The sequence below is a fragment of the Amblyomma mixtum genome, chromosome 10 (assembly GCF_055824585.1).
Source record: "Amblyomma mixtum isolate Tamu chromosome 10, ASM5582458v1, whole genome shotgun sequence".
NCBI lineage: Eukaryota > Metazoa > Arthropoda > Arachnida > Ixodida > Ixodidae > Amblyomma > Amblyomma mixtum.
Window position 1 is genome coordinate 100482734 of NC_143021.1, and position 22581 is coordinate 100505314.

The 22581-nt window shown below is 49.0% G+C and overlaps 1 pseudogene; it reads right to left on the reverse strand.

Moving 5' to 3' along the window:
- Nucleotides 1-18865, reverse strand: part of LOC149326538 (uncharacterized) — a 37284-nt pseudogene extending 18419 nt beyond the window's left edge.
- Between the last annotated feature and the right edge of the window lie 3716 nt (nt 18866-22581).

Here is a 22581-nt window from a genome sequence, read left to right on the forward strand (position 1 = left end):
TAGCTTGCGAATCGCGCACGCAAGGCTGGAAAATCGAGCAGCGACTGGCCTGCGATTGAGCGAGCCTTTATGCCCACGTTTGCAGCACAGGTGAACAAATTTAACACACTGTATGCATGGAATATCGGCTGCGTTGCGGCGATTCTTAAGCTCGTCCTCGACGCCATCATCACCGTTCGGGTGGACCCGAGCATATCTTTATTTCACTACGAGACATAGTTCACAATAAAACGTACTTCCAATGCAAAGAGTAGCACCTCAGCGCTAGCCAGTTTCGAAGCGCTCTCAGCTCTGGCATCGAAGTGAAACCTCCTAGGCTTAGCTACGAATACGGCAGTCAGGGAGCAGACCGAAGCTCGTCGCGCGGCGCGCTCGCGAGCAGCGTCATTGCTGAAAGCTCGGCCAGGGAGCAGGCCGAAGCTCGTCGCGCGGCGCGCTCGTCATTGCTGAAAACTCGGCTCGCTCACAGATTGGCTCAGAAACTTGCGAATTGTACTCGCAAGGCTGGCAAATTGAGCAGCTAGCGGCTGGCCTGCGACTGAGCGCACGTTCGCAGTACAGGTGAACAACAATTAGCGCACGAATGCTTGGGATACCGGCTGCGTTGCGGCCACGTTAAGGCGATTCTTAAGCTCGTCCTTGACGCCATCGTCACCGTACGTGACACACAGGCTGAGAACTTGAATTCGAGTACGTGCTAAAGTAAGCTGCTCGTATTTCTCGGAACAATCTGAACTCGAAAAGACAGTTGCTTCTGTCGGCTTCCATGCATGTGGGCTCTTGCTAGTGAAAGTACACTCGAACAGGATGCGGCGAGTGCGGGCCGCTGTTACATATAAGCTAAAGTGTGAAGCAAGTATCGTCGTAGTTCCGTAACGCAGTTGATATCACAGTAATCCGCTTGTACGGGTCACATTTATGCTCTGTTTCATGTAGATCTCCGTCGACCATGCCAGTGTCGCGTAGAGTAATGCATCGCAGCTGCTCTTTGTCCTACCGCTCGCGTCGAACATATCCTTGATATGGACCAGTTTGCGATACGGTGCGTTTCTTTGCCTTTTTTGTCGCATTTAAGGGATTTTCGCTGCCGTCAATCGAAATTGCATTCCGTCAACAGCGTCATCTGCGCCGTCGTCTGCTAGGACACCCGGGGATGGGATCACAGGATCGCAGCTTCTACAAACGACATGTCAGCAAAAGTATCTAAAAGCGCTTTGGTATTCGCATTTAATAAAGAAATAAAATGAAAAAATATAATTTGTTTTTGTTGCTAACACAATTCAAATATTAGTAATAAAAAAGCGCATTTGTAGGTTTTTTCAACGAAGCAAAACTGTAGCCGTCGTCAGACTCGTCACGTTTTGTGTTATTTGGGTTTTCGTAGCATTGTTTGAGTCGTATGAGTGCTCGTGCGGTGGACGTGTATGAAGAACACAAGTGTGTTTTGGAAACCAACGACGAGAATTACGCCCTGTCAACACTGGTGATTTTGAACGGGTAAAGCCGTGAAGAAAGGTAGCGCTACGACTTCTTGTCATCTGGAGAGGCAACGAAGAAGAATGTGCGGTTTTGCTAAGCCTTGATGAGCCGTCTGAACGGTGAGTCCCGTGAACGTTTCTTTACTTCTGATCTCTATTCGCACGCGTTATTAGTGTGCGCCTATATAGGGATGGCAGTGCAGGCAGTCTGCGTGCGGTTGCCTCAGCTATAATGCGTTAAGGCCTATTCACACGACGATCCGTTCGCCCGCGGCCCGCGCACTACGTATTCATGCGTCACCACATTGAGAGGCGCGCTGTCGGCCGCGGCAGCGGGCGAACGGACCGTCGTGTGAATCGGCCTTTACCAGAAAAGAACGGGCGTATAGGCCGCATGGCAACTGTTGCTCCATAGTCTCTATCTGCGTTTAGTACTCGGGTGCCGCGGTGAATAAAAATGCCACCAGTTATCACAACAGAGTTATGCGGTCGCTTGCTAGCGCTGCGAAAAACAACAGACAAAGTTTACTACATTCCAATAGCATAAATTTGTGCTACGTAGGAGAGGATGATGAGCGTGCAGTGCCACGTTAGAGAGCGCTCTTGCTAGGCCAGCTGCGGACAGACAAGGGAACTGACAACGGTCGAGTTGCCTCGCGGCTGGTGCCCGTCGGATTGATTTGTGCTACTTAGAAGATGATGATGAGCGGCAGTGCCGCGCGACAGAGCACTCGCGCTAGGCCAGCTGCCAACAGACAGTGCTCAGTGTGTGTACTCGTCGGATTAGTGCTTACGCCTTAATATTTGTCATACAATTTTTTCGGGGACAATGATCGCGTGTAAAAGGCTGGGGCATATCCCTTGCCTAGTCATTTGTAAATTTTTATCTGTGCTTCCCCATGGAACAGAATTTGACACAGTATTATGTCAAAGTTAGATCGTTCTTGCGTCTGCCCTGAGGTGTAGGTGTCGATGCTTCCTCGCCTTCAGATTTTGAGAACTGTTTGGGATGCAACTGCGCACTTATTTAGGATTTCAAGCTTTTTGCTATATCCCTCGTTTGTGCGGCCCGCTTTCAAGTTGTTCGCTATATCGGTGATGGTTTGTTATCGATTTTCACTTTCTCTTATTTATTCTTGGTTGACTGCCACCAGCTGTGCTGCCGGCGATTCTCCGCGCTCGGAACTATTCCCAGGCACGAGACCCTACCCACAGACCTCCCTGCACCACACTCACCAGTTTTCTTCGATATTTTTTTCCCTTGCTCTTACTTGCATTGCCACTAGGCAGTTTTTATTTCTGTGCAGATTTGTTAAATGCAATACCAATTTTCGTTTCATGCTGTGATGTGAGATATCGTGCTTCTTGCTAATGAATGCATGCCTTTTCCATCCTCTCGTCATTTGTGCAAAGCAGACGGGTCTACTGGTCGCTACGTTCAATTTAAAAATACCTTCGGTGCTGCAGCAAAGCACCCTAGTAGTAAGAATTAAATCCTGTGCATGCTATATTCGAATAGTTACGCTCTTTTCATCATGCATAAAAATAGTGGCATTCCAGCCTGCTCAACTTTCTATGCAGTTGTGACAGTCATGTAAATCTACTGAAAAAATGTATATTGGTGCATCACATACAATCTGTTCATTTCTTTTGTCATGGGCCATCTCATTGCTTTTTGTGTTCCTATGTTAACACCTTATTCTAATTTATGAAGCAGTAGACAATTTCTTCTCTTGTCATTCATGACATTGTTACGGCCACTGACAACAGTTGCTCTGACATATTTATTTGCAGTTGCCAGCTGCCAGTATCTACTGGGCCATTCGTGCTTCCAGCTTTTGGCTGTGCTATCTCTCCTCAGCTGTTTGTGGTAGGTATTGTTTTCCAGTTATGCATACATTACCTGCCTATTTAGAAAAATTTCGTAGACATAGGCTCACAGCCGGGTTTAGAAATGCACGCAGAGCTCTACGTGCACTTAGCAGCAGTACCTCCCTCTATAATCACATGAATCTGATCCTGAATTACAAGAATGTAATTGAATGATCTGTATGAAATAGTCGCTCATGAAGCTTTTGACTGCTGCTGTTAACATAATGGAGTTTACACTGCTTCAGGTGCAGTGACTATTTCACACATGTTGCCTCTTATGCATATGTGCCCTCTGAAAGGGCGAACATATTCCTTTATCCCTTTAAAATCATTGTGTTCTATCATGATGCTTTACCGGTATTTCTGGTGTATAGACCAAAATGTCACTCAGTATTGTAACATGAAGCGGGAACTCAGTTTGTCCAATGTTTTAGAGGTAACATTAAGTGGGAACTGAGTTTGTCCAATGTTTTAGGGGTCCTAAAACATTGGACCAACACAGTTCCCACTCGAGTTATTGATCACTTCGCTCTCGCCCTACCATAAGCTTGCCGTCCAGGTTGGACAAATTGGTAGAGCGACTGCTCCAGTGAAGTGGTGGTTCTGAGTTCGAACACCGGACCAGGACGAATCTTTCTTTAACTACGAAGTTTCTGTGAAAGCTGTATAGCTTTCCTTTGTAGCCATTTGGCTGTGCTCGAGTGGATGTCAATGAGTAATTACTCCTTATTACAGATCTTTTGTCAACGCCAAACTGATTCAGTAGCAACAAATAGTAGAAGCGTAAAAGCATGCTGCTCCCAAAAATTCGTTAAGCATGTTATAAAATGTATGCTGTATTGTTTTAACTGCTGCAAAGAAATAACGGTGATGTTAGATGCCCATCCCCTATTAGGTAAACATAGCTCGCGATTAACACAGTGGATAGAAAAGAAATATGGACTTAAACCCTCACGACGACCCTCACCCCAGTAAAACAAAAAGTGCCAGTGTTGCCATACTTGAGAGCTTTGCTCTTTAAAAGTGCAGTAGACTGCCACTCAAAGTTGCCAAAAAAATGCGTCTCGTTTTCTGCATGTGCATTCCACAGTGCTGGTGCCATTTTCACTGGCCATTGACATTCAGTCGCATGATATGCACCCCGCTCCTCGAGTTGATTTTGTTTGTCTTGTGAACCTGCCGTCAAAATCAGTGCAGGATAATGCTTCCCCAGTTGATCTGCAGTTAACCTTGTCCTTTGCCAGCTGCTGTCACCCTTTCTCCACAGAGAAGGGCGGTGGGAGTCGTCCAAGCCAGGTGGAGTTGAAATATTTGACTAGTAGTGGACAGGGATCCTGCGGTTTGTTGAGGACACAGGCAAATTGGAGACTTATGGAAGAATTGTTTTACCAGCCAAAAAAGACGTATACACAAGAGAGAACCGCACAGGACAAGGGCTGGTAAAAGCCGTAGTCCTCTGTGGTTCTCTCTTGTGTATGCGCGTTCCTTGGCGGGTAAAAAAATTCCTCCGTAAGCCTCCAATTTGCCGGTGTCCTCCACAGATTGGAGGATCCCTGTCTGTTACTAGTCAAATTTCACTACTCCACCTGGATTGGACTCCCACTGTCCTTCTCAAACTTTTGAAATCCTGTTGCCCTAGCAGATCATCAGCTGTCGGTTGTATTACTTTCGCTTCAGTGAAATTTGAGATGTAGCGGGCAGGGATCCTAGAATTTGTGGAGTACACAGGCAAACTGGAGACTTATAGAAGAATTTTTTTACCAGCCAAGGAAGACGCATACACAAGATTCGTTGTCTGTGTTTCACAACTGAAAGTTCTAAATGCGTGCAAAAGTGTATCGTGCATTCGCACGTATTTTTAAAACTCAATTTTTGTAGCGTTAGGTTTTCGGAATTGGAGCTGTAGCATTGCCGCCACAGAATCCCGCTCGTTAACAAAGCGCACACTTATTTGCTAGGTATATATTCGGTATACCGCAACCAGTACACTTCACTGTTTGGAAGGTTCTGTCGCGAAATTTCTGATTGTGCAAGGTAGCTTTTCTTTTAAATTCAAGCGCTCTCTATTTGCTTTTTCCTGTGCATATTCATCGGTCGTTTCAATTCGGAAGCGTTGGTGCTGCAAGACGTGCATACGGAAGCTACGTTTGTGCACAAAGCTCCTGAATTTTTGAAAGCGCAGCTCTGACAGTTCTCGTTGTCATAAATAAGTACAAAGCAGCCTAATCTTTTTGGACACACCATTTCATGCTCTTAGCTGTTGCTGAGAAACAGGCTGCCTTTTTTTCTGTTTTTGGTGTGAAACATTCCTAACAACTTCTTTCTTTCTCCATGCACAGATAGCCTATGCATACACGTTCAGCTTGATTGCAATATTTAGGGCAATATTTATAACAGGTGCAGTGAGCCTTGGTGCATGTGGACAGAAATTAAGCTAGGGTGGGGTGGGGTATTTTCGCACAGGGTAATGTTATGCGGAGGGTTTCGCGTATTGAAACCGAGTCTTTCTGAGCTCTTATTAGACATCCCAGCACCAGGACAGTAGTTGAGGCTTTTCTTCTTTGTTGTCTAGTCAATGGTTTCCATCACATAAAATAGCCTTAATTCTAGCTATCCCGTGGCCGTCTAACAGAACGATGCAGATATACTGAAGTGATCAGTGTTGCATAAAAGTAGTGAGAACATTGCAAATGCAAGACAACTTCATTGGTTTGCAGTGCACTATTGTGGCAGTCATAGAGAATTACACATTACATTTGCAAATCTAAATTGTGCATAATAGTATGGACTGGCACGTAATGTGCGAAGTAATCACAGTTATCTCGTTCATGCCAAATGCTAGTGTCAAACATTGTCAGTATTGCATATTTATAAAGCAGACATGCTGCGCCTAACTTGTCGTTGGATAGATTTTATTACTATGAAAGCAAAAAGTTTACACATGGCTGTCGTGTTCTTGCGTGGGAAGTAGTATTACCTTAAATGAGTATAAACACCAAATTTTTGGTTATGTGTGTTCTTTGTAGCGACGTGCTGGGCATTCGTATACATAGAATTGTTGCATAGTATTCGTCTCCAATCGCTAAATAATTACAACCAGATTTCTTTTCTTCCCTGTTTCAATAGCATAGCAATCGCTATGACATCAATGTTCAGTATAGGTTATGGAAGGCACAAAAAAGCTACAATATCGCTACTTCATCGTTTTAATTAGTTACAATGCTAAAGCCAGCCTGCCTTAAGAGTCGGAATCACAATGAATGACGAAGCCGCAATTATATTGCAGTTTTCCTCATGCCTCCCCTGGCTTATACTGACCTTTGATGCCATTGCCATTGCTCAGTTTTTAAAAGTGAAGCAGGAGAGAGAAGATATTTAATTACAAATTATTTAGCAGTCATAGGCGAATACTGTGTGGTTATCCGTGCATAGTAATGCCTTATGCATCATTAAAAACAAAAAAAAATGTGCAACTGAAATTTGCTCGGCGGCTGACCCAAAAGACGCGGGTTCGATCCCGGCCGCGGCGGCTGGAATTTCTTTGGAGGAGAAATTCTAGAGGCCCGTGTACTGTGCGATGTCAGTGCACGTTAAAGAACCCCAGGTGGTCGAAATTTCCGGAGCCCTTCACTACGGCGTCTCTCATGGCCTGGGTCGCTTTGGGACGTTAAACCCCATAAACCAACCGAAACCAAACTGAAATTAGTTGTCTGCCTGTTTGAAATGAAAAATTTTGAATTTTTCCTTCACTATTTTAGAGCATGAAATTCAGTTAATGGTATCTGAGAAACAGGAATTGCAACAGCCATTTCTCTTCAGCAAGAAAACTGTCATTGGTTTAAGTGTTTTCCCGATTCAAGGTTACCCTATATTTTAAACTGCACAATGTATTATGTGACAAGAAACCGTCAAGCACAATAGGTGTGGTTTTAGAAATGGCTGGAAGTGATAAGGGAATACATTTACTTAGAGCAGGTAGTGACCGCTGATCCGGATCATGAAGGGTAATAGCTAGAGGAATATGAATGGGGTGGAGTGGATATGGCAGGTTCTCTCAGATCATGAATGGCAGTTTTTCAATACCCCTCAAGAGAAAAGTATACAACAGCTGTATCCTACCGGTATTCACCTATGGGGCAGAAACGTGGAGGCCAACGAAGAGGGTTCAGCTTAAATTAAGGACAACGCAACGAGCTATGGAAATAAAAATGATAGGCGTAACGTTAAGAGATCGGAAGCGGGCGGAGTGGGTGAGGGAACAAACGCGGGTTGAAGACATCCTAGTCGAAATCAGGAGAAAAAAGGGTGCTTGGGCAGGGCATGTAAGACGAAGGCAAGATAATCGCTGGTCCTTAAGGGTAACGGAGTGGATTCCAAGAGAAGGCAAGCTTAGCAGGAAGCAGCAAAAAGCTCCATGGGCCGAGGTTTGCAGGAACACGGTGGACATAGCTGGCGAAGGACATGGTTAATTGGAGAACATGGGAGAGGCCTTTGCCTTGCAGTGGGCGTAGTCAGGCTGATCATGATACTTGCAGAAGAGCTTGCTCATGTTAAAATTTTCATTTGGTAAATATGTGCTTGTTTTACATGCACACAGCTTTTGAAAGGACTAGCATAGTGATAATTGTATTGGGCTTCATAAAATTGTAGCTCTGAATGAAGGTTTGCAATGAAAGGTGTCTGCACTTGGTCACAATATAGGTACACACTAGTGGCGACATGACACACACGATCAGTACATTCTAGTTGTATTCTTTCTTTTTTTTTCATGGGGTTATATGCAGGATAGTAGGAAAAGGGCATTGGAATTGACTCTTACTTGCATTATTTTCATTCATGTTTGCAGGCACCCGGAGAAATGCACGCATAGCCAAAGCTCCTTCACTCAGCCGAGCAAGCTACGGCATCATCCAGCATCTTAGTTTCTTTTGAGCGCTTACAGCTCACTGCGGTGGATTTGGTAGATGGGTTTACTTTGCTTTTGGCAGTGTTCTTGGCATTTAATGTCAAGTACACCCCAAAAACAAAGCGGGCTTGTCTGCTGCTTGAGACACTAATGGGGCTTGATCCTAGCGAGCGCCTCCCGAGCGTGTTTTGGGCACCAACAGCAATCACAGCAATGACTTGAGAAATAAAAGTTATCAGTCTTGTACATTTGTGTCATTATTTCTTGAACCATTGTTATTCCCAACGTAGACAGAGCACCATACTAATGTGCAAACTGTAGTGTAGCCATAAAGTAGTTGCATGAGCAAAAATTATTCCACTCAAAGATTATAATCCCTTTTGCTCATTACTCTTTTGTAGATGTAGCGCACGTGGATCCTGCAAAACATATGACCAACTTGCTCTGAAGAATATGTGAAATAAGAAAATTAGTAGGATACATTGAAAACACGTGAAACTCCTTTTGAAGGAGTAAAATAAGATCTGGGCTGATACTCCTTGAAGGAGTATAGTCACTCTAACAAACGGAGTCCTGGAACTCTACCTGAAAGAGTAGTAGGATGCTGTTTCAATGTGGTAGCTTTACTCCCTCGGAGGAGTGCCTGTACTCTATTGCAGGAGTAGTACAGTACTCCTTGAGTAGATGATGGATCACTCTTTGTCCAGAGGGAGTAATTTTATTCTGGAAAAAGGAGTGGAATATGGGACAAGCGAATACTCCTTCAAAGTGTGTTCTGGGCACTCCTCTGCACTCCTTTAGTTCTAAGAGTGTACAAACGGAGCAGTGGAGGATACTGAATAATTTTCAATCAATCGAGGTATTTAACGTGTACTTATAACACACACGAAAAGGGATTTCTTGAATTCACGTCTAATGAAACTCAGCAGCTGCACAAAAGAATCCAAATCAGACAAATATCGGCATTATATTTTGTTTTATCTGCAATCCATGTGGCCCAGGTACGTGGTATTAGACCAATCCGAAAGCCTCATATCTAGGGAACGCAAGGACGTTTGCTCCTCTGGCGCCTACTGGCCAGTTTCGACATGTACCTCAAGCAGGAGAATAAAAGAAAACCTTCCAAACCTGATGCGGTGGTAGGAATTTGTAAGGTTTGCAGAAGACTATATGTAGTTTATCGGGTCTTGCGCCCCGTCGGTGAAGCTGGCTTTGCCATTTGAATGTACAGTCTTTGCCAAAAGTAACCAGGCTGCATAGTTTGATTTTCATTTGTATAGTAGAGCCTTTAGAGCTTTCCTTAAGATCGAAAAGTTCTTTGAAGGTGAGGACAGGGGTTCTCCTTACCATACAGAGATTTAGAGCTTGAGGGGTGGCATAATAGCTTTAATATACGAATGAGAAGCAAAACCGTGCAGCCTGGTTACTTTTGGCAAAGACTTTACATACTTTACCAGGTAGCCGTGAAATTAAGCTAATACGTCGGATCATTTTAAAACACATTGCCTATAAGAAAATTTTTTGATGTCACAACCACCAGCTGGACCTTGCTTTATTCCCGCTTTGTTCATCGCTTGAAAACGTAAACTGGAATCCCGTTTGTTTCAACTCGTGGTACTAAGGTGCTTAGTTATATGCTTATGTTTTGAAGGAAAGTTTCAAATAGTTTGCTTCTCTTCAGGTACACTACGAGTAAGTACGAACAAAGGAATTCACGGAGGCAATAGATGTATAGAATGCGCCGCGTCCAGGATCCTGCAAGCTAAAGAAGCGCTAAGAGGACTCCCGGATTTATTGTTAGTAAAAGTGTTCGGCGGAAAAATATGAGTTTCGATTTTGTGTCTTTTCAGAAATTTGAATTTTGAAATTTGAAATTTGAAAAACGGCGACATTAAGAATGAAAAGGACACTGAAATCATGATTTCAAAGCGAATGGTGCCGCAGCATAGCAAGGACACCCGCGGAATAAGTTTAACCCTCTCGTGAGGGCGTAGCGAGCATCATCGCGCCACAGCGCCATCCCGGCATCGCGGCGCCTGCCGCGCTGGCGAGGGTGTGCTTGGAACGCTTAACTCGGGCGAGCGCGAGCATCGAAAGCTGGATAGCTCTCGAAGTCGGTGAAGGGCTCCTACGCACCGCTCCTATGCTGGCTAGGCCTTGCCACACCGGTGACCTCCATCCAGTGAAATAAATGGGGCCGCCCCCACACCCATATTTCTGGCGTCCACCGATAGCCACCGGGGACCCGCTACCCGCAGATCGCAGCCCGATTTCCTGATTTTCGGCGCCCCACCTTCGACCGCTTACACCAGGACACAGGTACTGGATCGGAATGGTGGAACTCGCCAGCCCGTGGTAGTTTTTTCGGCGTTCTACGAAGACAGTCCAGCCGTACATCAGTGGCGTTGAATCACGAGCAGCGCAGGCTGCTGATAGGCAGGCACATTGGTCAGGCTGGTGGGACCAAGGTTGCTCTTCCCGAGGAACCTCTCGAGACATATCATTTGTTTGGATTGATGGCGGAAACTTCATCACAGAGAAGAGAGCGTATGAGCCCCCAAGGGTATCTTCAGAATAGGTGACGTCCTCAGTCAAAGAGGTCTTAGAACATTACCATTGCTTTGGCTCGCGCAGTGAGGGCCTGTTGGAGCCCCCAATAAGAACAGCTAAGGAAGGTCGCCTCCCAGTTCTTCCGGGTATGGATGGGGAAGGAGAAACGACTGTTTTCTTCTGGCAGGCACACACCATCTGGTAGACATCACTTGTCTCTCCACAGTGCTTCTATCTGCCAGATACCGCTGGGTCAGAGTATTGTAATATAGCCGGGGAGAGCAACGTGTTTGTTTGGAGTCGGCGTAGATTTTGTTCTCCTGCCTTAACCATAGGACTCAAATGAGGTACCCAGGGGATGAGCGCTCGTGCGGCCGCGTCTGCGGCCTCGTTCCATCTAATTGCTTGATGACCTGGTGCCCTAACCAAGCATTTCGGTGCGGGGCAGGCGACCCATGCAGAATTTATTAGGCGAGGGGTGAGGTCTCCCTTCTCATGTAGCGCGCGCAGGCTTTGCTGTGGTCGGTAAGAATTACCTTCGAATTTTGGGACGAACGTTAACCCAATAGCGACCTCCTCCACCTGTGTTGAGTTGGGGGCCTTAAAGGAGAGGTCACCTACCAGCGTTCCCCCGTGGAGCACTGCTACCATATAGTATCCCCTCGTTACCGGTCCGGCAACGTCCGCGTAGCGTACCCCTGAGTTATTACTCTACGGTGTTTCTAGAGCTCAAACGCGCGTTTCCCGTCTTCCCTGGTGTAGCTTTGAATGTATAATTCTGAGAACAGGCTGTACTCGAAGGTTGCGCCTGTAAAGCTCCTGTACCCTGAGCGGGCCCGCTGTTTTGTGGTCGTGTTGTATTTAGCAGCGAGCGAGAATTATCCGACCTTGAGGCATCTACGCCATTCGAGTATGCGGATTTAGGAGAGGGGCTTCCGTGACCTCGTTGATCTACTTGATCGCACCTAGGGTGGTCAAACGCACATTGAAAGTGGCCCTGGGAGGCCCAGAGTTCATTTTGTAGCCTTCCGTATTACTGCGTCTACGCGCTCGCATCGTGTTTCATGAGCGGTGGTGGTGGTGGTGAAAAGCATTTATTTATTAATTTACAGAGAGGTGCTCGGGAAGAGGCCCCTAATGGGTCTCACCCCTTGCAATACTAGGCGGAGTCCCTCATTCCGGGATCCCGTTGGTCGAGACCGCTACACAAGTCCGCCGAACCAGTGCCTGTTGGGCCGATAGTTCCTGGCAGCTGAGCAGGGCCGCCTCCCAGTCCTCTCGGGTAGGGGAAGGGGTGAGTGGGGGGAGAGAAGGATTTTTTCTGCATGCCCAAACCATGTGGAAGGTGTCGGCCGCCTCCCCACAGAATGAGCAGCGGCCGTCAAAAGAAGGATTAAAGTGTTTGAGAACCGCCGGGCACAGCAGGGTGTTTGTAAAGAGACTGAGGAGAATTCCTTCGCCAGCTTTACCCAGTCCTTTCATAGGAACTGGGTAACGCCGGTGTTCGGCACGATAGTACTCAGTAATTTCTTTAAAAGAAAGGAGAGGGCTGTGATCTGGGTTACGCTCCTCCCAAAGGACGCCTGGTGCCCGGTGAGTAAGTGCGCTGGCTGCCTCATGGGCGGCTTCGTTACCTTGCATGCCTTGGTGGCCGAGGACCCATATGATTGAGCGATGAGTTGGATCGCCGTCGCGAGTACTGCGGTGTATAATTTGGTGAGCGAGTTGAGTGATCCAACCGAGCTCAAAGTTACGATAGGCTCCGCGAGAGTCTGTGAGGATGAATTTAGAGTCGGGATGGGAGGCTGCAAGGGCGATCGCCACCTCCTCCGCATGCGTTGAGTTGGGCACTCTTAACCAGGGGTCTTCCACCTGTTTTCCCTCGTGTATGACTGCAGCCGTGTACCATTCCCCCCTGGAGTGGTAGGGGCCTGCAATGTCGACGTAGAAGACGTGTTTCTTTGAGCCATAGTGGCGGTGCAGGGCATTCGCCCGCGCCTGGCGCCGGCCATTATGGTCCTCCTTGTTCATCTTATTCGGAAGGGTTCGAACATAGAGGGCGCTTCCCCACAGTTCTGGCACTCGAACCCGTTCCATGGTATGATGATCATGTCTGATATGTAACCGGTCCAAGAGGCGGCGACCGGACACGGTCTGGGCGAGACGCGTGTATTGGTTAACGAGATGCGCCTCGCGGAGTTCTCGATAGGTGTTCACCACTCCCAACGCGAGGAGTCGCGCGTTGGAAGTGGATATCGGGAGGTCGAGGGCTCTCTTGAAAATTTTGCGGAGTACAATCTCCAAGTGATCTTCGTCATGTTTCCGTAAGCGGAGGTAAGCAGTCGAGTACAGCACTCGACTAGTTACGAAGGCATGCGCAAGCCGCATCGCATCCTTACTTCGCAACCCTCCTCGCTTGTTGGAAACGCGGCGAACCATTCGGCCCACCTGGTCGCCGACTTTGCGGAGTTTGGCAAGAGTTGTGTCTGCCTTACGATGTTGATTAATGAAGAGACCGAGTATTCGTAGCTCCTTCGCTTCACGGATGGGACCGCTTGCGAGAGAAAGCTGAACGGAGATATTGCATTTCGGAGAAGATCGAATATGCACAAATTCAGACTTGGACGGGGAGCACTGGAGGCCGCAGTACGTGGCATAGTGGTCAACTATGCTCGCCGCTGCTTGCAGGCATTCCTCCATCTCTCCTATGTTTCCCGTAGTGGCCCAGATGGTGATGTCATCGGCGTACAGCGCATGGTGAACACCGCCGACAGCCGCCAGCTGTGCCGGGAGATACATCATAGCAATGTTAAAGAGAAGCGGGGACAACACAGCGCCTTGTGGTGTGCCCCGCGTTCCCATCTCAAACGGGCCGTGCTCGGTCTCTTGAATACGTATATAGGCCAAGCGGTCTGTTAAGAAATCTTTGATGTAATTGAATCTACGAGGACCACAGTTGGTCTCGCTAAGGTGCTTTAGTATAACGCCGTGTTTAACGTTGTCAAACGCACCCTTGAAATCGAGTGCTAGGACTATTTTATCATTGTGTGGGTGTTCTATGGGCTCGAGAACCTTGTGATGAAGCTGCAAAAGGATGTCTTGTGCGGACTTGCTGGGTCCGAAACCGAACATGGTGTCGGCAAAGGAGTTCTTGCTCTCGAGATATTCTGAGAGGTGGTCACGGACCATCGTTGCCATCAGTTTTCCTACGCATGAAGTGAGGGAGATGCGCCTGAGGTTGTCTGTGTTTACCGGTTTCCCCGCCTTTGGGATAAAGGTTATCAATGATGTCTTCCAATCCGGTGGAAACGAAGTGTCCCCGGTCCAAATGACGTTAATATATTCGAGTAGGGTTTCGTATGCCCGATCAGGAAGGTTCGCCAATAATATGACTGTGACCTTATCCCTCCCGGGCGCCGTCCCCCTGCACATTTTGGCAAGAGCCGCTGGAAGGTTGTGAAGCTGGAAAAGTTGATCCAGTTCCAGATTATCGCAGCCTGCATACGAATAATCCTGCCCGCGCGGGTCTTGATCCTGATTGAGGTATTGTGAGCGCAAGGTGTTCGCTAGCTGTTTCGTGTTTCCTTGGAAGTTGTGTATAGCGCGACTGATGTGTTTCTGCGTCTCCGAGCGTGTTTGTGTGGGGTCTATGAGACTCCTGAAGAGCCGCCAAGTGTTGCGGCCGGACGTCTGTCTTGCTGCGCTGTTGCATCGATCTACCCAGTTAGTGTCTGCGAGCTGGGCAGCATACTCGGCAGCTTGCTGGGTGAGGTCAGAGATGTGAGCGCGGAGTTTACGGTTGTGTTTCTGCCGCCGCCATCGCTTATTGAGGCTGCGGCGAGCTTCCCAGAGGTGCAATAGGTGGTTATCCACGTCAGGTGCACGCTCCGTAAGCTTGATATGCTTTTCGTGTGAACGGAGTGTTTGCATGAGTCCGTGTACCCAAGTGTAGTAGTTTTGTTCCATAAGAGAAGTTTCTGGGAGGGCCTGGCGGAAAGCGTTCCAGTCGGGAAGTTTGGCTTGCGCAAGGGGGCGATGTAAGGGCCGGGTGTGAATGACAGTGTTCAGTATGCAGTGGTCGCTACCGACGTTGTCCTCGGTGTTGATCCACTCTGCGTGTTGGATGTGTTTCACGAGGGTAAGGTCGGGGCAGGTGTCCCGAGAGACGGAGTTCCCTACACGTGTTGGGTGAACCGGGTCGGTTAGAAGAATGATGCCCAGCGTAGATATAAGTTACGCCAACTTACGACTACGCGTGTCTTCCTTGCAATAACCCCACATGAGACAGGGCGCGTTAAAATCGCCCACTATCATGAGGGGGTCGCGACCCGCGATCCTTAACGCTGCGCTAAAGATGTTAGAAAAATTGATGTTTTAGAGTTTCGGGGGGCAGTAGATATTAAGTATGTGTGCGGGGCTATCTGTTCGCCGCAGGGGGAGGACAGAGACCATCACGTACGAATATTCCAGATTTAGGTCGACATTAACCTCCTGCGCTGCGTAACCCTTATGGACTAGGATACAGGTGAACGGGTCTCATTGAAAAGTGTTATAGCCCGTAAGATTAACCGCATCTGCGGTTTCTTGCAACGCAACGACTGCGGCGGGGTGTTCGAGGTTGTCAATGTGGCGTGTTTGGTTCTGTTTTTGAAACCCCGACAATTCCATTGCACAAGGGAAAAAACTTGCTGTCTTTGCGGGGGGCGGCGCCCTTTAGGGTGTTGGTTTGGAGGGGACGCAGCCATGTTGATATGAAGGGAGACTGCCTTGGAGAGCCGGCACAGGTACCGTCACCTGCGGCTGGATCGGTTCCGGCTCTTCCGAGAGTTCGGTTAGATCGATGGCGCGGTTGAATATTGATGGGCGGTTTGTGTCTTTGAGGGGCCCCATTCAGCGTAGAAGCCTGGGGTTTGACTCCAGCCACGTCTTAATATTGGCCGTCACGGTGGCCGTAACCGTGGCCGTGACTTACTTGAACAGGTTTTCTTGAATTTAACCGAAATTTGATATCTGAGTCGCTAATGCGGCAAGGGCGTTCTCGAGGGCGGTGAAACGCGCGTCAGAGCTAGATGGTGTCGGGTCCACCGGCACTTGTTGCATCGGTTCCGGAGCTACCTGGGCAATAGACGGGGAGGACCGAACCGTTTCTAGCGCATGAATTTTGGCCTGGAGTTGAGCATTTTGAGCCCGGAGAGTCTCGAGCTCACGGCGGACGTCCGCAACCTCAGAGTTAAGGGGGGGAGGAGGAGGAAGGGTTGGTGAGGAAGAATGTAGGGGAAAGCGAGGGGGGGGGGCGGAGGAGGCCCGTCTCGGCTGCCTACCTTTGGCTGTGGTGTCTTCTTTGGTGTACTAAGCAGACGGCCCTCGAGAGGCGGAAAATCCCCGTTCTGGAATACGGGTGCGCCTGGATCACGTGACGACTTTTGGCTTGTTGATGGAGGAGACTTGGAGGCACGCCCGGGCAACGCGCCCGCCGGTGGCGCTGGTCCGGATGTGTCTTGCACCAGCTTGTTGCCAGGCGGGGGAGCTTTTGGAGTGGTGTCAGTTCCCGGGGGCACTGCACACTGACGTTGCTTTCGTTGACCGGTTGGGTTTCCCGGTGGTTGCAGCCGCCAGAATTTTGCTTTGCTGTCTTGGGAGCCCGTAAGGTGGCCGCCACCAAGGACGATACAGGAAGGAGTGCACTCGTGTGTCTCCAAGTTGCCGTCTTCGAGGACTGCGACCGTTTGGCCGCAGTGTCCGCAGCGATTGCGTTGAGGATCCGGGCATAAGTCCACACGGTGGCCGATGGTGCCGCATCGGAAACACGAGGAAATAGTCCGCTTGTATTCGCGTACCAAGGTCGCCACACTGTTGTAGTGCACGTAACGTGGCACTTTACGCCCCACGAAGGTGAGCAGGGCAATCGTCGACTTCCCCAGCTTGCGGATGAAGGCTATCTTTCCTCCGCGCCCCTTGACTTTCGATTTCACGGTGGTACAAGTTTCCTGCTCATGGACGGTAATGATCCCCCTGCAGACTTCACCGTTGACTTTGGCGTGACCGACCATAAGGATGGAGCCTTTGGAAGCTTTCAGAGTAAATTCACGAGCGAGCGCGTTCGCCGCATTCACGTCTTGAGTGGTGGCGATAACGATATTCTGGTCCCAGGTGGGCCAGATACTAAGAGTGTCCACCGAGGAGGCATTAACATAGGTGGAAAGCAAAGCACCAAGCTCACCGTTCTGCAGAACCGTCTTCAGGGAGACCGTCATTCTGGGCTTGATGGCGATCGTGAAGCCTTCTTTGCGGAGTCGAGGCATAGCGGTAGGCCGCCATTTCGTCGATCCCGCTGTTTGCGAAAGCTGATGGTTAGAACTTGAAGTATTTGGATGCACAGAAGCAGGGGCACTCACGGAGGGTCCGTTCACTGCCGAGGTGTTCAGACGCTGCTGACGTTTGCGAAGTGCCACCAACGAGAAGAGGCCTTCATCCACGATCTCCTGCGTCGGAGTGGAGGTTTCAGGAGAAGACGGGGCTTCTGCGACGACTTCTGTCCATGCCATCGTCTCGGGATCGTACCCGCGGCGAGCGGAGGCCGCCATGGCGTCCGCGGAGAACGCTGAAGACCGGCTGCTTGGCTTCAGGCCTAGCTAGGGCTCCCATGAGATGATGACATAAATGGACCTAAAAGGCCCAAAAATTGGCCCACCCGGTCGAGAGCGATTTCTTCGGGTGCTGGGTGATGTTAAAGGTCGAGTAGAAGCAAAAGTTTCGCGGTTGCAGGGAATTTTTCGGTAATCCGGACGAAAATTGCCGGAGCCGAAATGAGGCGCGTCCGCTCGAGACGCGGCCGGCGATCGCTCTCCTCATGAGCGGCAGACAGGGGACAGAGTACAAGACTCTGCTGTTAACGAAGGCCTGGCAGAGGCGAAGCGTATCCCTACTTCGCAGTTTTCCGCGCTTATTTGAGGCGCGGTGGATCATCCGTCCAAACAGGCCGCCGGTTGTCGTGAGTTTGGCTGTAGTTGAAATAATTTTGAGGCGATTATGAGCGTACAGGACGAGGATTCAGCATTCCTCGGCCTCACGAATGGTTCCCCATGAGAGGGCCCGGAAGATGCATGTCTTGTTTTCTAGGTTGGTTTTTATGTGGACAAACTTGGATATAGCTCACGCGCATTGGAGCCCACACGCCGACGCATATGAGTCGACAACAGAGGCGGCCTGTTTGAGAGAGGCCTCCATTTCTCCCAGGTTCCCCTGTGTGCTCGCTATTAAAATGTCACCGGCATACAGCACATGTTCGATGACTGGCATCCGAGCTAGCTCTCTCGGAGGACATATCAAGGTGATTTTAAAAAGGAAGCTGCGAGAGGACCGCGCCTTGTGGTGTGCCTGTCGAGCCCATAAGGTGGGGACCGTATTCGTCTTCCCCATTGCGCGGAAGGGCCTGGAGAAGAAATCTCGTACGTGGGAAAAGACCCTGCCTCCGCATTTGGCGGGTCTTAACTAGATCCTACCGCGCTGAGGAGATTGCTCACAGTAAGGCGGGAGGTTGTGGTAAACTCACATGGTTACGCTGCCTAGTTGGCAGGTGTGCCACCTGTTTTTCGTTCACAACGCTGCCGCCACCAGCGGCTAAAACGCGAGATGTTCTGCACAGCGGGAACCTGGAAGCTGTCCCGTTAACAAAGAGGGTTAACGTTCACCCATAGAAGTCGTCGCACGGGTGCACGCTGCTGTCCAGGGAGCGTCTGAGATCTTCGTCCAGGGTTAGGCAGCCGTCCCGACAAGTTTTAAGGCGACTAAGAAGTACGACGGACGTGACTACCAGCGTCGCCGATGCGGCTGCGGCCAGGCTGACCACGAACGAGGCGTAGCGAAGCCAGCGACCCGCGTGCGAGGCATCCTCTGGAGGCGAGGACTCGCGTTCAGCTTCCCCTCTGAGTGCCGGGTCCCGCCCCTGCTGGTGTCGCTCGAAGTACTCCACCCCGGGCCGCTCTCTCTTGGGCCAGCTGTAAGTCTCTTGCCGCTCGTTGAGGGCGTGCCGGTAGACCAGTAGGGTTATGGGCTGCATGGGAGCCAATAAATGTTTAGCTTCTTTTCAACTAAGGGCGGGGGAAGCACAGTAGGAAACCGCGAAGCGTTGTTGTTGTTGTTGTTGTTGTTGCCTTGGTGGCATGGCACATACCCACGACGGGGGATTGGCCAGGGTTCAGTGAGGAGAGCCCAATGAAGGCAAATTGGTGCCAAGCTAATGGATTACCTTTTGGTGCCAGGCTAATGATTAACTTTGGGTACGTATTGCGAGGAATTAAATATGGAATTTAAAAAAATTACGGGAAGAAATGAATGAAAAAAAACAACCGGCATAAAGATTAGAGAATTGAATACCAGAAAAAATTCTGAATGATTTTGCAATGCGGACATTTTGGGTACCATTAGCAAGGGAACCTGCCGGTAGCAATTATGTAATTGTGGAGGAAATCGCAAACTTGATGCAATGCGAAACCTCTGGCGCTAGCACCGAAGGAGAGAAGAAGCGGAACCGACAAAGTGAGTCCCATTCGAGAAATTGGAATTTCGAGATACGTCGTTCTCTGAAGTGCAAACCTCCGGCAATAGAGTAGGAAATGCTCCAGTGTTTCCACCTCTCCACAAGTCGCACAAAGGTTTGAGGGACTGAACCCGCATCTGCATAAATAAAGATTTAAGCGGGGAATTCTGCACCGCAGGAGTGTCATTCCAACCTCACACTGCCGGGATTTACAAGCACGTACCTTCCATGGGTACGTGAGATGGTGGTAGTCAATTGTAGACAGCAAGGGATCGTTGCACATAGTGGTAATATGTTGATAGCGCTGAAAGCGAGACATTCCCAAAAGGATCATATTAGGGACGTTACAGGCGACCGGTGCATTGAGAGCAGATTTTGCTTAAAAGTCTGCTGCACCGTTTTGAGAAATACCGCAGTGACCTGGGATCCAGACGAAGCGCACCGCTTTCACCCATCCAGGAATGAAATACTTCAATGAGCGGCTCAATAGATCGTCCCGTTTAGAATCCAGCGCCAACAACACAGAGAGGCAATCTGACAGGAAGATCACCTGGGAGCAGGGTGTCGAACCGGAACCGAACCCGAACCCGAAACCGGAACCGAACCCGAATTTTCGCCCGGAACCGAACCGAACCCATAATTTTTTCGCCATCTTGGAACTGAACCCGAACCGGAACGATTCAAAGGAACCGCTCCGAACCGGTTCGGGACCCGGTTCAGCCCCACTTTTTTTTTTGCATTTCGGCATACTTCTTGTTTCCGGACAAAGTGAGATGATCTAGCGCATAGATTTAGCGCAACATTTACTTTTGTAGCCGCTCATTGTCTCAGACAGCAGGTTCTAAATAAAACCCCTCATGATGTAGGGCAACAAAGAAAAAAATGGCTCAATGGCTGCGGAGCTCTGCTGCTGATTTCAAAAATACAAAAACCAGTGTGCTCTGTCGCATGCCGCAAATCCTCAGCTGATCTCCGTTAATCTGGAGCCCTCCACTACACCGTATATCCTATAGCCTCAATGTCTACTGGACACGTTAAACCCGCGATACTACTACTAGTATTACCAAAGGAAGGGTGTATAAATTGGTGCAGCTTCTTTTTTTTTTAGAACATTCTTGTTTGCACGTGACGGAAATAAGCAACGAAACGCGGGTTCTTGGCAATGGTGTAGATGATCTAATAAGCAAAAAATTAAATACCGGATAATCAGAAGGGCAATGAGGAAATATATGCGCTCGCTGGGATGCGATAGTGATTACGCCCAGAAAGATGCTACTGCGATTAAATGTAACGGCGATGAAGTGATTTCATTACGCCCATTCGCTGAAATCGTTCTGCTTCTGAGAAAAAATTGCTGCCAGTCGCCAGCGCGCGGCTCCATCCGCTGTTATCGCAGTGCTCGACCTTGAATTCTCTGTCTGGCGACTCATATCTACTTCTTGCTGTCATACTTCCGGTTCTTAGTGTCTGACATGACAGGCTTATGATTCTTGGTGTTTTTTTCGCGTACAACGCTTGGGCGACTCGATACTTTGAGCCTTGACAACAATCTGCCTCGGCTATATCGCGTACAGGTGGGTGATGGGGGGTGGGGAGATGGGTGAAAGTTTTTTAAGGTGCATTTTTACCAGTGAATGCCCGGATGTGCGCCAACCGGAGTGTGCATCAAGGATGGAGGCTGCACGCACGCACCCCCCCCCCCCCCCGCACACACACACATAGTGCGGTTATTTTGGGAAAGCAAGCTATACTATAAACGCAGTAAAAAGAACAACTATAAGAGTACTCATACTCTATTCTCTCACTCCGAGTGCGATTTGTACCCATGGCGGCGCAACAGAAAACTCTCTTTACAGATGCCTTAGGCTACTCGGCTGTCTTCGGGGCTTCTTTTTATGGTTGTTGCATGGAATATTTGGAACCTCTCTGATCCTCCTCATGCCTTACTTGACAGCGTCGAATACAGCGATCTCGGCATAAGGCCTCATGAACTCCCTTTCTCCGCCCGCACATGAAAATTCCAGACGGTGCACACGTCAAGAAAAGGGAACCAGTCAGGAGGTCGAACTTGCGCAGCGTATTCCTCCTGCGCTAAAGTGCACTGTTGTCTGAACAGGAACCTCGTTGAACGCGGCGGTTCTGCGTGTTCATCCATCATGCGTGTTTTCCACACGCTAAGCGGTCCTATCAACAAGAAGAGTTCGCATGGAGTTCCGGAGTTTTTCATCGCAGATAAATGTTTTAAAGAAATGTATGATGTCCATGGGTTTTTTAAGATACTGCTTAAGTATGTCCCAAAACAACACAGCATTACGACAAAAATATCAAATTATTTCTCAAATTATCTCTCGTTGCTCGCACAGGAAGAAATGCACTGACCACGGCACAAACTTCCCTTTGGCCCGAAGGTTCATCCTAACATGCAGGGTCCATGTCTGAAGCGTGGAAAAGGTTTTTGTGACCGATTGAAATTACAGTCGAGCCCACTTATAACGAACCTGACGGTCACGCGGCTTCCGTTCGTTATATCTGATGTTCGTAGCAAGTGGATTCTTCGTACAACAGCCAAAAATACTAAGGCCGCTAAAAGTGGCGTTTATTATAAAACTGCGTTATGCGTGCCTACTTGTGCAAAGCAGAGCCTGTCGCTGCTCTTTCCAGGCTATCTAGGGCGGTCATTTAATCGTCGTCGAGACCTTGCTGCCAACTATCAAATTTAGGGACGGGTATAACTAATCATGGATGAAGTGTGCATAGCAACTGGTGGCAGGTCGGTCACATAAATGATTCCTGGCAGTAGGGAGAGCTCGCACTTGGTGTTCAACGTCTCCGTCAGAGCAGGTGCTTCTGCGATTTTGTGGTCCGCAGGAATGTAGTTATCCGAGGAAACATCTGGTCGGCTATGGATCAACGATGCGTTGCCAGAAATCTGCGTACGTTTGTTTCGAGCTTCTTCTGTCGTTCCTGGGCTGATGCAGCGACGAAGTAGCGCAGCGCTTGTGGAGCAGAATGCATCCGTTGCACTGTCCGCTGTATGACAATGCGTGCATATGTTAGCGGCGCAAAAGATGGAGACGACTGGGCAGGCTATGCTTACCACGTGACCGGCATGGCCAGCAAGGATTTCAAAAGTATCAAATCGCTGCTGTTAGTTGATCTTCGACCATGGTCAGTAGCTTCGTTCTCGACGATGCCCCCGTCTCACGCGCACCGCGCTTCTTCCATTCGGGATGCCT